Here is a 15,501-nt window from a genome sequence, read left to right on the forward strand (position 1 = left end):
AAAAAAAAAAAAAAAAAAAAAAAAAAAAAAAAAAAAAAAAAAAAAAAGCAGTTTAAAAGAGGAAGAGAAATCAGAGATCAGCGATACATCCCACCACGGTGAAGAAGAAAGGATGACAGAGAGAGCAGATAAGGAAGCAGAGAGTGATGAATTCGTGCGTTTAGCTTGCTCTCTCCTTATTTAGTTCCACCCTCAGGGCAGGCCTTCCAATCTCAAGTCGCTTAAGGTAGATAATCTCTCACAGACAGTCTTAGAAGCTCGCCTTTTCAGGAATAACAGATGCTGCCAGGTTGGCAACCATCATTAATTACAGGGGGATCTGAGGCAGGGTCTGTATATGCAGCTTAAGCCAGTTTTGACCTGGAGGCTTTTTGATAGCTAAGAATGACCTTGAACACTGGATCGCGCTGCCTTCCCTCTCAGGGGATGGGATTACAGGACTCCCTCACCACCTCCTGCTACAGTTATTTTCCACATCATTGTGAAACAGCTAAGAGACAGTCTAAGTAGTTTTTTTCCCCATAAATTTAATTTAAAAAAATATTTTATATTTATTAATTACAGTTTATTCACTTTGTATCCCAGCTGTAGCCCCCTCCTCCACACCCTCCCAATACCACCCTCCCTCCCTCTTCTCCTCTGCCCCTTAAATTTAGTTTTTTAAAGGAATGATTTTGAAATTTTGTGGGAGCTGGTACCGAATGTGAGGTTTGAAAACATCCCAATGGTTCACTGTCCTTATTAACCTTAGTGTACTTCCCAAACTTTCTTTCTAGCATTCCATTCTCCAAGTATTTGCTCAGGGACCAAGAGGTTGCAAATAAATGGTTGTTTATTCTAGGACTACAGTGGGAGACCTCCAAATGACCGCTTACTGGTTTGCTCGCAGCACTGGGTGGTTATAAAATATTTTGTGCAATGTGTCCAGTAACAAACAGGCTTCTATCCAAGAGTCAAATGAATGATTTTGGAAGAGAAAATTTTTATCTCATGGACGCCTCCTCATTGCTGCGATAGCAGGTGTAAGCCACCGCGTCTACCGTTCTAAATTTATCTTTTTCTTTAAACAATTTCTATTTTTAAGTGCTTTTAATGAGCACCATTTAAACCTCTTTTGGTAGCCAGCTTTATACTCTAGTTGTTAGAAATGAGTAATTAAGAACAAGTTGAGTAAGTTCATCAAAATTTGAGGTATTTCTCGTACTCTGCGGTTCTGCAAATAGAAGCTATGCAAAAGTAACTATAAAAGAAGAAGGAAGAAAAAGGGGGAGGCAGGTAGCATTGGTGGTTCAGTGGTAGAATTCTCGCCTGCCACGCGGGAGGCCCGGGTTCGATTCCCGGCCAATGCACTCCTCACCTTTTCCTTTTTGAATTTCCCCTCTAGCATGAAATCAAACATCAAAGCGGGTTGGGGAGGTTGGGTGTGGTGTGCACACCCCTGGAGGGGTTTGACAGGCCCGGAGCTTTTGTAAGATCGGCACTAAAGAATTCGTCCTTGAGCGTGCCTTTGGTTCTCTAACCCCGAAACACTTCTTCACGAGCTCCCGAGCTCCAGCCGGCACAGACTGGTTTTCAGCGGGGGAACGTCTAAGGCCGCGAAGCTGGCTCTGGCTCCCGTGCGAGCAGAGTGGCGCAGCGGAAGCGTGCTGGGCCCATAACCCAGAGGTCGATGGATCGAAACCATCCTCTGCTAGCTGCCCTTTTGCAAACGGCCTGGTAGGTATCCCAAGGGCCGGCTCCGGAGACCCCCGCCTCCCTTTTACGTCGGCTGCCGGGTGTTACAGGAGCTCGCCGGCGGTGTAGACCCGTCCTTGAAGCGGGACAGTGCCACCGTGCAATCCTGTCGCCTATTACTTCTCATGGGAATAGATCCCGGCCTGCTCGCCGCTCGTGTAGTCGTGGCCGAGTGGTTAAGGCGATGGACTTGAAATCCATTGGGGTCTCCCCGCGCAGGTTCGAATCCTGCCGACTACGCAGCCGTGTTTTCTTGGAGCCGTCAGAGACCTGCCCCTGCCGCGTGCACACGGAACCGGAGCTGCCGTCCTTGCTCGGGAACAGCTTTTTACTCCACGTCCGCTCTCTTCTTTGACGCTCTCCGCCGCCGGCTCAGGGACTCCGGGTCCAGCTCCTGCCCAGCCGGGCCCCCCGGGCTCTGCAGGGCGCGGCTCGGCCTCGGCGACGCCCCGACAGCCGCCCCGGAAGCGGACTCGTCCTTCCAGCCTCTCGGTCTAAGCGCCGCCGGGGACGGCGGTCAGCGTGGGCCCCATGGTGTAATGGTTAGCACTCTGGACTTTGAATCCAGCGATCCGAGTTCAAATCTCGGTGGGACCTTACGTGGATTTTTGGCGCATCCTCCGTCCCCGGCTGTGAGTTGACCAGCCCCGCAGGGTGTGAATGAACGGAAACCCGTCCCGGCTGGAAATTCAGACGCCTCACCCCTACCGCTTATCTGTTTCCTCATCTGAAGCCCTTTTTTAACCAAGGATCTCCCTGGCTACCTAGTTGGTTGTAAACCGCGGTTCCCCTCACAGGCCAAGTTTTGTGCAGGCGCCGGGGTTAGGGTCCGTCGTGTTCATCCCGGAGCTGGCTTCCCTCGTGGAGGACCCCTCGTCCCTGTTTGAACTTTCGTAGATTTCATGCATGAACTTTCATTCTTCACTTCCAGGCAGGATGCAGCTATGTCCCCTTCTGGTACCATTGCGAGAACAGCGCAGCGAGCGTGCGGCCCCATGGTGTAATGGTTAGCACTCTGGACTTTGAATCCAGCGATCCGAGTTCAAATCTCGGTGGGACCTTCGTCACATTTTGAGTTAGCGGATCCTCGCTTGCAGGCAGTAACGTCCTTACTCCTCCTCACTTCTGGCCTATGCGAAGTTCGTGCTCCCTCGTGGAGCTGCTTGTTCTCCTGAAGATACATTTTCGAATGCAAAAAGAAGGATTAGCAACCAGCTTCTTCATGTAAGAACTGCGTGGTGGCGTGGCCATCATGCTAGGCCCTAAAATGTGTCAGGTCCGTGTTAACCTCTCTCCTCCCTCTGCCTCCGTATCTCCAGTATCCTAAGTACTTCCATTTTAACATTTTCAGCTTTTTCCCCTTCCCTCGAGGCTGCTCAGAGTAAAACTGGCCTGCTGGCCTGCGTGTCTTGGAAAGGTTCGGGCTACGGTGGTCCAGTGTGCGCATCTTGGTGCTTCTTTCGTTTGAGACACCGTTTAAGTACCTACCTGCTATACTCATGTGCTGACGCTGTTTAGAGTGTTAACCGTCTCTTTGTGCAATTCCTTTCAGGAATTGTCCGCGCGGGAACTCGGGATATAATAATGTCTAGCTCCTGGACTTCAAGGGGCAGTGGATCTGTCTGTCTGTTTGGATGTCCTTGTTTTTAATTTTGACCCACGCCAGGAGTATTCCCGGTACAGACATGTCCCCAAATTTCCTCTTCTCAGGAACAAATCCTAAATCCTAGTGATGTCACCCATTTTTCTTATTTATTCTGTATTAGGTCTTGTAGAAACACACACTTTAAATTTTTTTTTTCATTTGTTTTTTAGAATAATGACATCGGGTATAGAGGAGAAAGAGAAACATCTGGTGTCCAGAGGCAGGTAGGACGATGCGCTGGCCCTGGATATTAGGACCTAGCCTGACACGCACAGCCTTCTGAACAGGTGTAACCTTACAGCATCTCTGAAGCACACAGCTTTTTCTGATTTTGATGAAATGAGTTAGAAACTTGGCCAGACGACAACAAAACCTTTCATATCCTGGCTAAGCATGGGTGATTAAGCAGCCACTGAATATCTCCTGGTAACAAATAAAGAGAGAGCACAGGTTTCACAGCTTTCCCTTTCCACCGTTACACTCCACATCGGATGTATTCTGATACACAAACACCGTTTTTGCTTTGCAGTGAAACAGTGTCCTTACTTGGGGCGTCACTTACAAAATCTTACTGATTGGGTATCTGAACACTTTGTCTGGTAGTATCCAGCTAGAATGAAGCCTCTTCAGTACCTAAATGCTACAAAGCCTTTTCCCAAGCCATCTTTCTGAGTCTTCCGGTCTTCCAGGGTTTCTCATGATAGGTGTTTTTCCCACTTGCAGATCAGTTCATTCGACTGCAAATGTGCTCCTGGTAATCCTTGCTTGGTTTGGTTTGGGGCAGAAATAGATAACAATAAGACACGTATCAAATGGCAATACCAGTTTTGTCACATTTTCCTCTGTAAACTAAACAAAGCAAGGTCCCCCCACAGGGCCCCGTAATTCTGTGTCTCAAAGTCCACAGTCTGTGGTCTGATGTTAAGAACCAATGACAATTTAACTGAGAACCCCAGCTCTTCACTCGTACCCAACCTGGCTCATTGGAGTCTAGGGTTATGTCGCATGGCAGGCATTTATTTAAATTGGAAGCCTTCTTGGGAACAAGGAGAGATGCACCATTACCCCAGTGATGAGACATTAATATGCACAGCCACATAGACATGACAAAATCCAAAATCTAAAACCAGAGTCATCATAAATAGTCTTCCTTATTCACTTTTACTGTTTTGGCTCTATTCAGATCCATTTTTTCCCAGCAGTCAGTTTCGTTTTTTCTTATGGAAAGAAGGGGCCATTTACACAAAGGCTTTGGCTTTATTAACCACGTGGGATAAACTGATGATACTGTGCATTTAAACCATCTAACTAAAAAAAAAAAAACTAAACCATATTAGTAAAAACCCTTACTTTGCAAAACAAACACAAACTCAGCAGCCACAACAATCCAGAACTCCCACACCCCAGGAAGCAATCCCTTCCCACAAGCCAAATCATAAAAGGAAACACAATTTACTATATGTCTAGCCCTCCCGGCAGGCTGACGAGGTGGCCGAGTGGTTAAGGCGATGGACTGCTAATCCATTGTGCTCTGCACGCGTGGGTTCGAATCCCATCCTCGTCGTTCAGCTCTCAATGGGCTTGAGGTTTTAGCGCCTCGCTTGTGAAGAGCACCTGAGCATTTTAGATCTTCCAAGTTTCTCCTCCTGTCGCTACCGTGTGGCCTGCGTGTGTGTTGATGTTTTCCCACTTTCTGATTCGGAGCCGCCTTGTTCTCCCTTCGTGCTCATTTACCTCTCTCTTTGCCCAAATCCGCATTTTTGAGATTTCAGGGACGTTTACAGATGCAAAGTTTTGTTACCGTATATCCTCCCCTCCCCACTTCCACCGTTGCCTGACTTTGCCTTTTAGGAGCGGTTTCCTTCCCCTCCCGTGTCTGGGCACGAGTTACTCCTACTGGTAGTTTCTGCTCTGCCCGATTCTGATCAACAGTCCTAGTTTGCCTTGGATTGTCCTCCGACAGACATTGTATATTTTAACTGGAGATTGCCCGAGGCATTCCAGTCTCCATCTCTCCCTTCCATATTCTTACACTTACATCTTTTTTATTTTAGCACACGGCCCCAGAAGAAACATCACTTACCTGCCTTTGCAGAAAAATATTGCCAACGCGTCATAGAGACACAGAATTGGTGGGGACTAATGAAGAAGGTCTCCGAGAGCATTTCCTTCTCTTGGTCATTTGTCCCTTTTACAGATAAGGACATTGAGGTATAGCTGTTTCAGACCCATCACTTACAGTACCGAAGTCTTTCCACCAAGGTCCGGCAAGTTTCCAGGTTCCCAGGGGATTTCAAAACCTCAAAAACTGGAGATGTTTTTGAGTTGTATGCACAGTATGCGTGGCTTGAAGACAGCTTATAAACTATGTCCCAACTGATCTTGTAAATGAATGTGCAGGGGTGACTACTGAGATTGGAAGGCAGTCTGGATGCTTTAGAAAGCGGATGCTTGCTCTGTTCCCGAGATGTCAGGGACACCTGAGCGGCTACATCCTGCTCTCTCCCTGCACTTTACATTGAGAGCATGGCACAACGGGGCGTGACTCTTTCTCTTATAAGTTTTACACGTATCAAACGTGCAACAGATATTTATAAAATAAATGCTTACAGACACTGTGTGTGTGTGTGTGTGTGTGTGTGTGTGTGTGTGTGTGTATACGAGGGACTTGAAGGGATTGAAACTTTCTCTAGGTACAATGTATCCAGGGTATTGTTACTCTTATGGGGATATCTGAATGATGGCTTTAATTGTACCTAGGTGTGTTGTGGTTTTAGAAAATAGGAAGGTAGATGTGGTGACAGTTTTGCCTTTCTGAACCTTACATTTTGATTTAAAAACTAAAGAGAAAAGCCAGGCACAGTAGTGCCTGCCTGTCATCCCAGCACTTGGTGGGTGGAGGAAGGTGGATTCAAAGTTCAGGAGCATCGTTGGCTACATACAGAAAAGAGGAGAGGGAGAGAGAGAGGGAGAGGGAGAGGGAGAGGGAGAGGGAGAGGGAGAGGGAGAAGGCAAGGGGAAAGGGGAAGGAGGAGGGAGGGGGAAAGAGGGGGAGAGGGAAGGAGGGGAAGGGAAAGGAGAGGGGAAAGAGGATGGAAGGGGGAGGGGAGAGGGACAGGGTCAGGGACAGGGACAGGGAGGGAACAAACCAATTCTGAGCAAACACGTGAAAGGCATTTTCCAACCTGTTCAAGAAGGGGTGACTTAGAAAGTAGAGTGGGCAAAGAAGGTAAAACCCTAAGACCTCAGGCCCCCTGGGCCTCCACAATCCCTTTGGAACGGTCCAGTTGTGCTTTTGGGACTGACCTGCTTTCGTTTTTCAATAACCTTGCTTGCTGCAACTCTGAGTGCTTGTGCCTGGATTCTCCTCAACGCAAGAACTGAATACAGCTCTGGTAGCATCAGCACCCATTAGCCTCTCCATTGCAGCTTGACTATCTGGTGCTCGTTGGTACTGGATTTAGTTCAAGCTCTGAAGGTCCACCCCCGAGAGAGCAGGAACACCCCGCTTCTGTTACTAGTGGACGCTGCAGGGTGCTTATGGAGTTAGCTCATACGGAGCAATACACATAGGAAGCTGAGTCGGAATAGTTGTTTCTGGTTCTTTCTTCTGACATTGCAGGCAATCTAGCTCAGGGTGTCATTCAATGACAGGCAAATGCTTTACCACTGAGAAAAACACCCAGATTCTAAATTATAGTATAGTAGTTTGACATTTATCTGCCCCCAAATGAGTTTTACTCTTGGAGGAAATGTAAATTAGATATATATTTTCCAGAAGATCATTGGCAGTTTACGTCAGAATCTTAGAGCCTGACTTGATGGCTCTAATCCCAGAATTTGTGAGGCTGAGACAGGAGGATCACCTTGAATCCCAAGCCAGCCTTGGCATTATATATCCTTTTGAATCTAAAAAAAAAAAATTACACTGCTTGTTTCAGTTTATTTTATTTAGGAGGTTTCACTTTTTAGACTAAAGGAGACTTTATTATAAAGCAAGTGATGATGCAGATTACAAATATGCTATCAAGTGTGACAATCAGCCACATGAAGGAAGGCATGTCCAAGGCCCTGCATCTGTGAGTTTTCCATAAAGGATGCAGGGCAAGCGGTATTGGCTCAGATGAAGTCCCGAGTGAACGTGCACCTTTGACAAGAGTAGAGCTATGTCAAAGACTCAGATACCTCAGATCCCTGAGAACAGCAAAGCCTTCCTTGAGTGAGGCTCTGAGGAATGGAGAAGCCTTCCCCTGGTCCAAATACTAGTGCTGACAGAGGATTGCCCTTTAGGTAAAATCATTGCATGCAGAAACTGTCAACCACAGCTTCCTTCTCCAGATTTTTACAGCCTGAGACTGCTCGCCTATAGAAACTTCTTAACAATGTGAGATACACCTGCCTCCTTGTTCTGCTGTATGCAACAAATCCACTCATGCCCTGGTTGCTGCTGGTGCATCTCATCACAGCGCAAGACCTTCCCCCTCCCGGTTTTCCTGTAGGCCTGCCTACTGTTTCTTCTCTACGTAGCGGATCCAGATAGGACAATCGTCAGACAGGCAGGTAATTACAATGTGCAAATATTTACTGGCTGTAGCAATGTGTCACGAAGCACTGCTTATGTCTGCAAGTATTAGTAACACACGTGAGTACAAGATGAGACACACACACACACTATATATATATATTCTATGACTGTCAGGCCATTAAAACTTACAAGACAAAAAGGTACAAAGTGTCTAAAAGTATACAAACTGAAAACTGCAATGAAAAGGCTGATAAAGCCAGTAAGTAAATGTTTTTTCCCCCATTTACGGCAATGTGAAAAAAAATGGTAGTTTGGAAAAGATTGCTATCGTTGATTCTTGTGAAGAGTGTGTTCAAATGTTTAATCCACCCTCTCTTGAGCGGGTTTGGCGGTGTATCAAAGGAAAGTGTTACGTGGAAGGTAGCTGACTTGATTCTTGATCTTTTGCTCCAACATTCAAGAGCAGGTGCTTAGCCTGCTGCAAGGCCCCAAGATGGACCTTGTAAAATTGTTGGCTGTGGATAAGAATTTGGTGGCTCTCTGGTGCCCTCGTGTGGCCGGACTGGAGCACTGGTTGGCTATGGGAATTGTCAGAACGATGCCCAGGCCCCGCAAAAGCCTGGCAGCAGATTTACATTTTGGAAGTCATGGGTGAACTTCATGTGCAGGTTTCTGTGATAAGCAGTTTCCGGCTCTCTTGGGTAAACAGCAAGACATGTGGCTGCAGGATCTTATGGTACCAGAGATGGGAACCCGGGCCTGTTTATCCTAAGCTGTTTTCTGCCACTGAGTTACCCATTCTCTGTCTGACCTTTCACTGAACATTTGACTTGATCTAATTATTTTCCTCTTAGCAGTTAAAAAAAAAAAAAAAAAAAAAGAAAGTCATGCTGAATCAATTGATTCCGTAACTCTGTTCTTGAATAGCCTAGTCATTTTTGTCAAAACAATGTAGTTAGGCTATAGCCGTAGGTGGGAAGGAAGGGGTCACCATGGAGTCGGGTGGGATGGTAAAGGACAGGTCTGTGTTTGGGGCCTTTAGCGACTTGTTGGTGCTCCTGCTTCACTCGGTGCTATCAACTGAGATGGCATGTTTGCTCCCCATCAGCCCTCTCCCCCTTCCTCCCCTCCCTCCCTCTCCCTGGTTTTCCCCCTCCCTCTTTTCCTTTTACTGCCTTTTTTCTTCCCTTTTCCTTCTTCCCTTCTCTCCTAGCTCTCCATTCGCTTTCCATCCGTCTCTAAAGAGCTGACTTAAAGCAGCATGTCACATATTTGTCAAAATGTTATATTTTCTGGATTTGGGACAAATGTCTAGCGTCTAGGGATCAGTGAAGACTCAGGGTATCCAAGACTAGTTTACTTTTTCCATTTTCCTCTGTGGTGCTTCCTGGATGGGACGGGCCTTTCCTTTCCGTATCCTTTGCTGTCTGTGCAATAGAAAGGGAAGAAAAGGGCGGTTACTTTGACTCAGGCTCGTTTTTACTTTCGTGGATCAGAATTTCCTTTTCTGTCAGGAATAATGCGGCAGGACTGAGTGCCTGGTCAGAGACAGGGGCCCAGCCTGCGCTACTTGAAACCTGGTCTCAAAGAGCAACATTTAAAAGGCAGGCGTGGGGATTATTGGGGATAATTTAACCCTGCAAAGTTGAGGCCCAGAGGCCCCAGTCCAAACCTGGAAGAATCTGACAGCCCAAACCACCAGGCCGGGAGAGGAGTCTAATAATCCTAACAGAAATCCCACGCATGGCAGTGAGGAAATTACAGTCATGAAGTAGCAACGAAATAATTTTGTGGCTGGGGTCACCACAGCATAAAGAACCATGTCAAAGGGTGGCAGCTTTAGAAAGGTTGAGAACCACGGCCTTGTGGTCTTCAAAGACTGTCTCCCTTTTCCTTTGGACAGGAAGAAGAAAGGGTTTCTGAGAACCCAGAAAACGAGGGAGTCCTGTTTTATTTTTTGATTGGATATCACAATTTAATTTGTAGAGATTCTCAAGGAAAAAGAGCAACAAAACCTCTATTAACCACGAAGGGATTCGAACCCTCAATCTTCTGATCCGAAGTCAGACGCCTTATCCGTTAGGCCACGTGGTCACGGGCGGTTTTTTTTTCGCGCCATCAGACTTAGGAAGTGAAAGAACTTTCTGCTGCGCTCTTGCAGCACGGAGACTGCGGTGCGGTCCACGCCGCGGGATTATGTAGACGACTCGGGGTCGGATTTGGAAAATGTCGAGACCAAGCTATTTCGGTGTTATGACACACGGCAGGCTCGCGGGGAGAAAAGCCGTTTGCGGGCACTCCGAGCCGCTTCCGTGTTCACACCCTTCGTTTACAAACAACGCCACCCTCCCGCGTTCTTCTGGCGCTTTCGTTATCTCCTGATGCCGCAGCACTTTTCAAGGTACATACTGGCTCACTTCAAAAAGAAAACAGTAGTTTTATTCGGGCTCCTCTGGTATCTCGAGAAGTCCAAGGCCATTAGTTGCTCTCTTGTAGAGCAGCTCTCGTTAAGAAGTGGCCATCTCCTGTAGCCAGGCGGGGGGCTTTCGGTGGACACCAACCCACCCCCAGGACCTTCGACCCAGCCAACCAACGACTGGTCCTGCAGGAATGCCACGAGAGAGAGCCCACCCCTCATTCGTAATAACCCACACTTGTGAGTGATATTCTGCTTATGCTTGCGGACAAGGGGCGAAACGGGGCAGCACTCATCTGAGTGGCTCCACCCAGCAGCTGATTGGAAGCAGACGCAGGAACCTACAGCCGAATATTAGACAGAGCCTGGGGGGATCTTATGGAAGATGGGGAAGAGGGATTGAGCCAGGGAGGTCGAGGACACCACAAGAAAACCTACAAAATCCTAACCCGGGCCCATAAGGACTCACAGACTGAACCAACCAGGGAGTTTCCATGGGACTTACCTAGCCGCCCACCCTCCTGGCCCCAGGGGTGACAGAGGTACAAGTTGGTCCTCATGTGAGACCCCTGTCAGCAGGAGCTGTCTCTGACCCTGTTTCCTGCCTTTGGACCCCTTTCCCCTAACTGGACCACCTTGTCTAGCTTTAGTAGAAGCAGATATGCCAAGGTGGGTAGGAAGCCATTGGGAGGTCCCCCCCTTCTCTGAGAATAAAGGGAGTGGGGTACAGGGAGGTGAGGAGAGAGGGAGGCGTTGAGAGGAGGGAGGGCAAGTTCACATCAACATGTAAATGAAAAAATTAATGGGAAAAAAAGCGAAAAGCCCCAAACTATGAATACAGTTTTGACTATTACTAATTTTTTTACACTTAACTCATGAATCAACCCCAGCATTCTAATTCTTTTAGAGAAGAAACATGATGCTTTCATGATTTATAGGATTGCAAAAGAGCAGTTGCTGGAGTTCAGAAATGAGGCGTTTTTGTAGCTTTTCTTTCCTGTCAGTAGAATGACGTCTAAGAAATAGCAATAATGAAATAAAAAATGTGACTTCACGACACACATGCGTGTCCTGGAATGCCACAATCATCTATCAGGTGAGTTTCTAGAGAGGGTGTCTGTTTGGCTGTCCTGGACTTGCGCTGTAGACGAGGCTGGCCTCAAAGCCACAGTGATCCACCTGCCTCTGCCTCCCGGAGTGCTGGGACTAAAGGGATCCACTACCCTGCCTGGCTCACAGACACATTCTTTAGTCCTGCAAACACTTGACTGTGGAGTGTTACAGGATTTAAGGCCCTGGCACAGTTGATTCCAGGATGGAAGTGCCATTCGGTCTGTAAAACTCAGCACCACGTGTCAAAACTAACAAAAAAGCCAACAACCCACCAAAGCTCATAGTTCTGGGAAAGCCCCGGGTGCACCGGTCTTGTTTTTTGGCATCTGTAGCTCTGCTTCTGGCTAACTGAAGTGTGTCAACTCGGGGCATGGTTTTTGGGTTTGAAAGCTCACCCTGAGAAAGACTCAGTGCTACCCTGATCCTGGACACCCAGTGTCATCGCTGGCCGGCTGATAGACTTGGCTTTAACACGTCTGAGCAGTCTTCCTGGTGGACACCCCCCAACAGAATGGATGATGTTCTTTGCCTGTGGCTTAACCACCGCGGGGCATGGTGGCACAAGTGGTGGTAATGGCTGACTGAAGTCTTACCAAGTCTTCCAGACTTTTATTTCTGCCGACACAGAAGGGCTTGCGTTAACTAACTGGACCCGCAGGTTGTATTTGTGTACATGGGTATATATTTGATAATAATAATAAAGAGGCCATGAATTTCATAGGGATTGAGAGGGTATATATGGGAGGATTTGGATGGTGAAGAGGGGGAAATTATATAATTATATTTTAATTAAAAAACTGTGAAACAGCTGAGCAAACACCCCCAAAGCTTATGTTGAGTGGAATGGAGGAACATTTGGGAGGGTGAAGCATGGTTGTATGTGTGTGTTTAAAATTTGTTTGGCTATGTCTATGTGTTAAATGTCAAGGTAGAGATGACTAATTTAAAATGGTCAGTCTTATATAGCTGAATATATATAGCCCCAAAGACAAACATCAAAGCAATCCCATAGAGCCTATGGGCTGTCTTGTATTCTAGACTTTGATCCCATTCTCAGTGGTTGGAGAGATGATCTGAATGCAGCCATTTCTTTTTTCATAGCCCCGTCCCACTTTCATACTCTCTCACACGGAATTACTGTAGTGCAAAGTGTTCAGCTCTCACGCGTCCTTCTGTCTGCTTCTTTTGCTTTTCTTGGATTTCTAGCCAAGCACTTATTTCCTCAAGTTTCCCAGCAAAACCCACCCTTTCCTGGTGTATAAATGCCCGTGTGGTAACTAAAAATGTCTTCACTTTATGCTAGGCATCCATCTTTATACCCATGAGCTGTCTGTCTCTAGTTCTAGTCCCTGGAAGATGTTCCCAGTAAACCTGACTCAGTGACCCCTCCCCCCATGTACAGCCACGTGACTATTTGTTACTAAATGACTGCTTTTTTTGCTTCTGTAACTTGCTCACACAGATACCCAAAGATCGTTTTGAGTTGCCTTAACCACTTAACTTGGCAGAACACAACAGTTTTTGCTTGCTTATATAGTCATTAAAGATCTTCTTGTGATGTTTTTTTTTCTCCCCCTTTAAGTCTTTCCCCGTACCCCTCCTTCCCGGCAATCTCCAGTTTAGCTCAGAGACTGTCTGCCCTGCTAGCAGCTAAGTAAATCTTTCAATTATAATTGGATTGTGCCTGTCTTTTCCCGGGGGCACAGACTGCTTAACACTGTGGCAAAGCTGTGAGAGTGGAACTGCTCTATCCAGTTTTCCCTCAGTTCCGTGGCTAAGTGCCATACTCTAAAAAGTAGAATCTGAGAATGTCTGTAAGGCTCCTGGGTTGTGACTATTCTACATCCTGAAGCAGGGACTCACTATGATCCATGCTGGCAGCACATTTAACATGGATGTGACCAGTGACCAGTGAGCATGTGGTCACCAGGCTGTCAGTTCACTGGACCAACTCCTGTTCAAGCATCGGTTACTAGACAGGCTGATGCTCACACCTGCAGCTCTCAGCTGGGGGGGGGGGGGCGGAAGAGCGTCTGTCACCTTGTAGGAGAGGGCGAGGAAGCCTTTTTCCAGTCTTCACCTCTGGGACAGTTTTTTCCTGTATTGTAATCTTTGCTGTAATTTAATTCTTTTCTTTTCTTTTTTGGCATTTACACCCAGGAAGGTATAATTATTAATTTGGGTTCCCATCCCCAAAGAAAAGGGATTGGAATACCTGGGCAGCATAAATGGAAGGACTTCTTCAGTTCGCTGAGAGGTGGGACGGACACCATTGTGTCAGCACTGAGCCCAGGGGCATGGGCGCACGCGCTTGGATGTTTCCGTGTCCCAACAGCTGACCCTTCTGAAAAACGTAGAGGATGGTAACCTGTTTCTTGTTTTATGGATGTGGGAAACAAGCCTCAGGGCGAGGTGTGAATTAAAACCATGTGAACTGCCACTTTCATGGGCTGTCAAGCCCTACATGGCGTGTGCTGCACAGGCCCGCTCTGAGCTGCCCACGGAGCACTGAATTGCACATTCTCTACTAATCTGGGTTGAGATCCAAAGTGCAGTTAAGAACACGCTCGTCACATGCATGTCTTGGACAATGTTTTCAATGAGCAGATTCATGTTCTTCCAACTCCATCTGGGCTGTGACGCTCTGTAAGGAAGTACAGGAAACCATCTTCACCACCTGCCATTTTAGTCTGGCCTCGGAGGCTCCTTCTCCTTCCAAGGTGACTCCTGTGCTGTAATCGGAACTGTGAGCGCATGTTGAGTTAGGCGAGGACTCCTCCCAAGTGTGGTAGGTGGTTATGGGGCTGAGATCAACAATTGGTCTTGTTCAGATGGCTCACAAAGTAGTCCTTTCTTAAAAAAAAAAAAAAAAAAAAAAGTCTGTCAATTATTTTTCAAGGGCTGATCTTGACTTTTAGCCCCCAATAAGAAATAAATACCCCCATGCCTACAGCCTACTGGGAGAGAGGCCTCTGCACTTTTGTTTCTGATCCAGTGAAGAATTCTTTTAAAAAGACATAATAAGCCTTGCTGATAGAGGCAAGAGGAGCAGAGCAGTTCAAGGTCACTCAGACCAAAGGAAAACAAAACACCTCTCTCAATTTTAGGTCGCTTAATGTATTTGTCTTATTAATTTCTAGAATGGTATGTGACACATAAAGTTTGAACAGGAATCCTTCCTGGAAGAGAAATATGAGACAGTGAGCACACATCTTAAAAAAATAAGCGTAGAGAAGAGGTTCCAGAAGAGGTTCCCCATTAGATGCATTGGGAAGGTGGAGATTAAAAGCCCAGGGCCAGCGGTGGTAGAAGTGGCTTTCTCAGCCAGACTTTAACGGAAGACCCCACACCCTCCCCTAACTCCACAGTTTTCTCAAAACGCTACCTATTGTGAAGATTAAGATTCTGATAGCAAAGAATATCTATAAGGGGCTGTTCACCGGGATTCTAGTCTATTAACATATCCTTGGCAAATAAGGCTTTATGCATTTTTGTAGGAAAGCAACTCTGTTCCCCCGCTCATAACCTTGTATTTGCTTTCGTTTAGGGATTCTAGGTTTTCCAGGGCAAGGTAATAATAATAATAGAATAAATCTGGCTCATTACCAAGAGAACACATTAGTTACCATTTGGGACTCCATGAAAAAGTTCCAGTTTCTTTTTGAAGGGATGTTACTTGACTTTGTTATTACAAAAAAAAAAAAAAAAAAAAAAAAAAAAAAAAAAAAAAGGTATGCTTTTAAGCATACCTTGGGGCGGAAAAAGAACCAGTTAGCAGAGGATGGTTTCGATCCATCGACCTCTGGGTTATGGGCCCAGCACGCTTCCGCTGCGCCACTCTGCTCCACGCCGACAGGGCTCCTTAATAAAACTCTTAGCTTTATTGGCACGTTGTGCTCTACACGTATTTCATCTTCTACAATGGCCAGGAGGCAGTCATTTTCTCACTTCGCCTGAAACAAGACGGTACAGACACTGTCCTCGGCACCGCGGCTGGGAACGGTCCTAGCGACCAGCCATGCATTTACCTGCGGCCAGCGAGACTGTGGGGGCGGGGTTGTCCTGAGG

At 46.8% G+C, this 15,501-nt stretch overlaps 8 non-coding genes across 8 annotated transcripts; 6 read left to right on the forward strand and 2 right to left on the reverse strand.

Annotated features, from left to right (window-relative positions):
• Positions 1-1,278: 1,278 nt before the first annotated feature.
• Trnag-gcc (transfer RNA glycine (anticodon GCC)) lies at positions 1,279-1,349 on the forward strand. The gene has a single exon. It is a non-coding gene; the product is annotated as a tRNA-Gly (tRNA).
• A 272-nt stretch (positions 1,350-1,621) lies between these two features.
• On the forward strand, positions 1,622-1,693 carry Trnam-cau (transfer RNA methionine (anticodon CAU)). Its single transcript has one exon. It is a non-coding gene; the product is annotated as a tRNA-Met (tRNA).
• A 199-nt stretch (positions 1,694-1,892) lies between these two features.
• Positions 1,893-1,974, forward strand: Trnas-uga (transfer RNA serine (anticodon UGA)). The gene has a single exon. It is a non-coding gene; the product is annotated as a tRNA-Ser (tRNA).
• Positions 1,975-2,259: 285 nt separating this feature from the next.
• On the forward strand, positions 2,260-2,331 carry Trnaq-uug (transfer RNA glutamine (anticodon UUG)). The gene has a single exon. It is a non-coding gene; the product is annotated as a tRNA-Gln (tRNA).
• Positions 2,332-2,723: 392 nt separating this feature from the next.
• On the forward strand, positions 2,724-2,795 carry Trnaq-uug (transfer RNA glutamine (anticodon UUG)). Its single transcript has one exon. It is a non-coding gene; the product is annotated as a tRNA-Gln (tRNA).
• A 2,066-nt stretch (positions 2,796-4,861) lies between these two features.
• On the forward strand, positions 4,862-4,943 carry Trnas-gcu (transfer RNA serine (anticodon GCU)). The gene has a single exon. It is a non-coding gene; the product is annotated as a tRNA-Ser (tRNA).
• A 4,982-nt stretch (positions 4,944-9,925) lies between these two features.
• Positions 9,926-9,998, reverse strand: Trnar-ucg (transfer RNA arginine (anticodon UCG)). The gene has a single exon. It is a non-coding gene; the product is annotated as a tRNA-Arg (tRNA).
• A 5,207-nt stretch (positions 9,999-15,205) lies between these two features.
• On the reverse strand, positions 15,206-15,277 carry Trnam-cau (transfer RNA methionine (anticodon CAU)). Its single transcript has one exon. It is a non-coding gene; the product is annotated as a tRNA-Met (tRNA).
• Between the last annotated feature and the right edge of the window lie 224 nt (positions 15,278-15,501).

The sequence above is a fragment of the Psammomys obesus genome, unplaced genomic scaffold, assembly GCF_907164565.1.
Source record: "Psammomys obesus unplaced genomic scaffold, mPsaObe1.curated_primary_1811, whole genome shotgun sequence".
Lineage (NCBI taxonomy): Eukaryota > Metazoa > Chordata > Mammalia > Rodentia > Muridae > Psammomys > Psammomys obesus.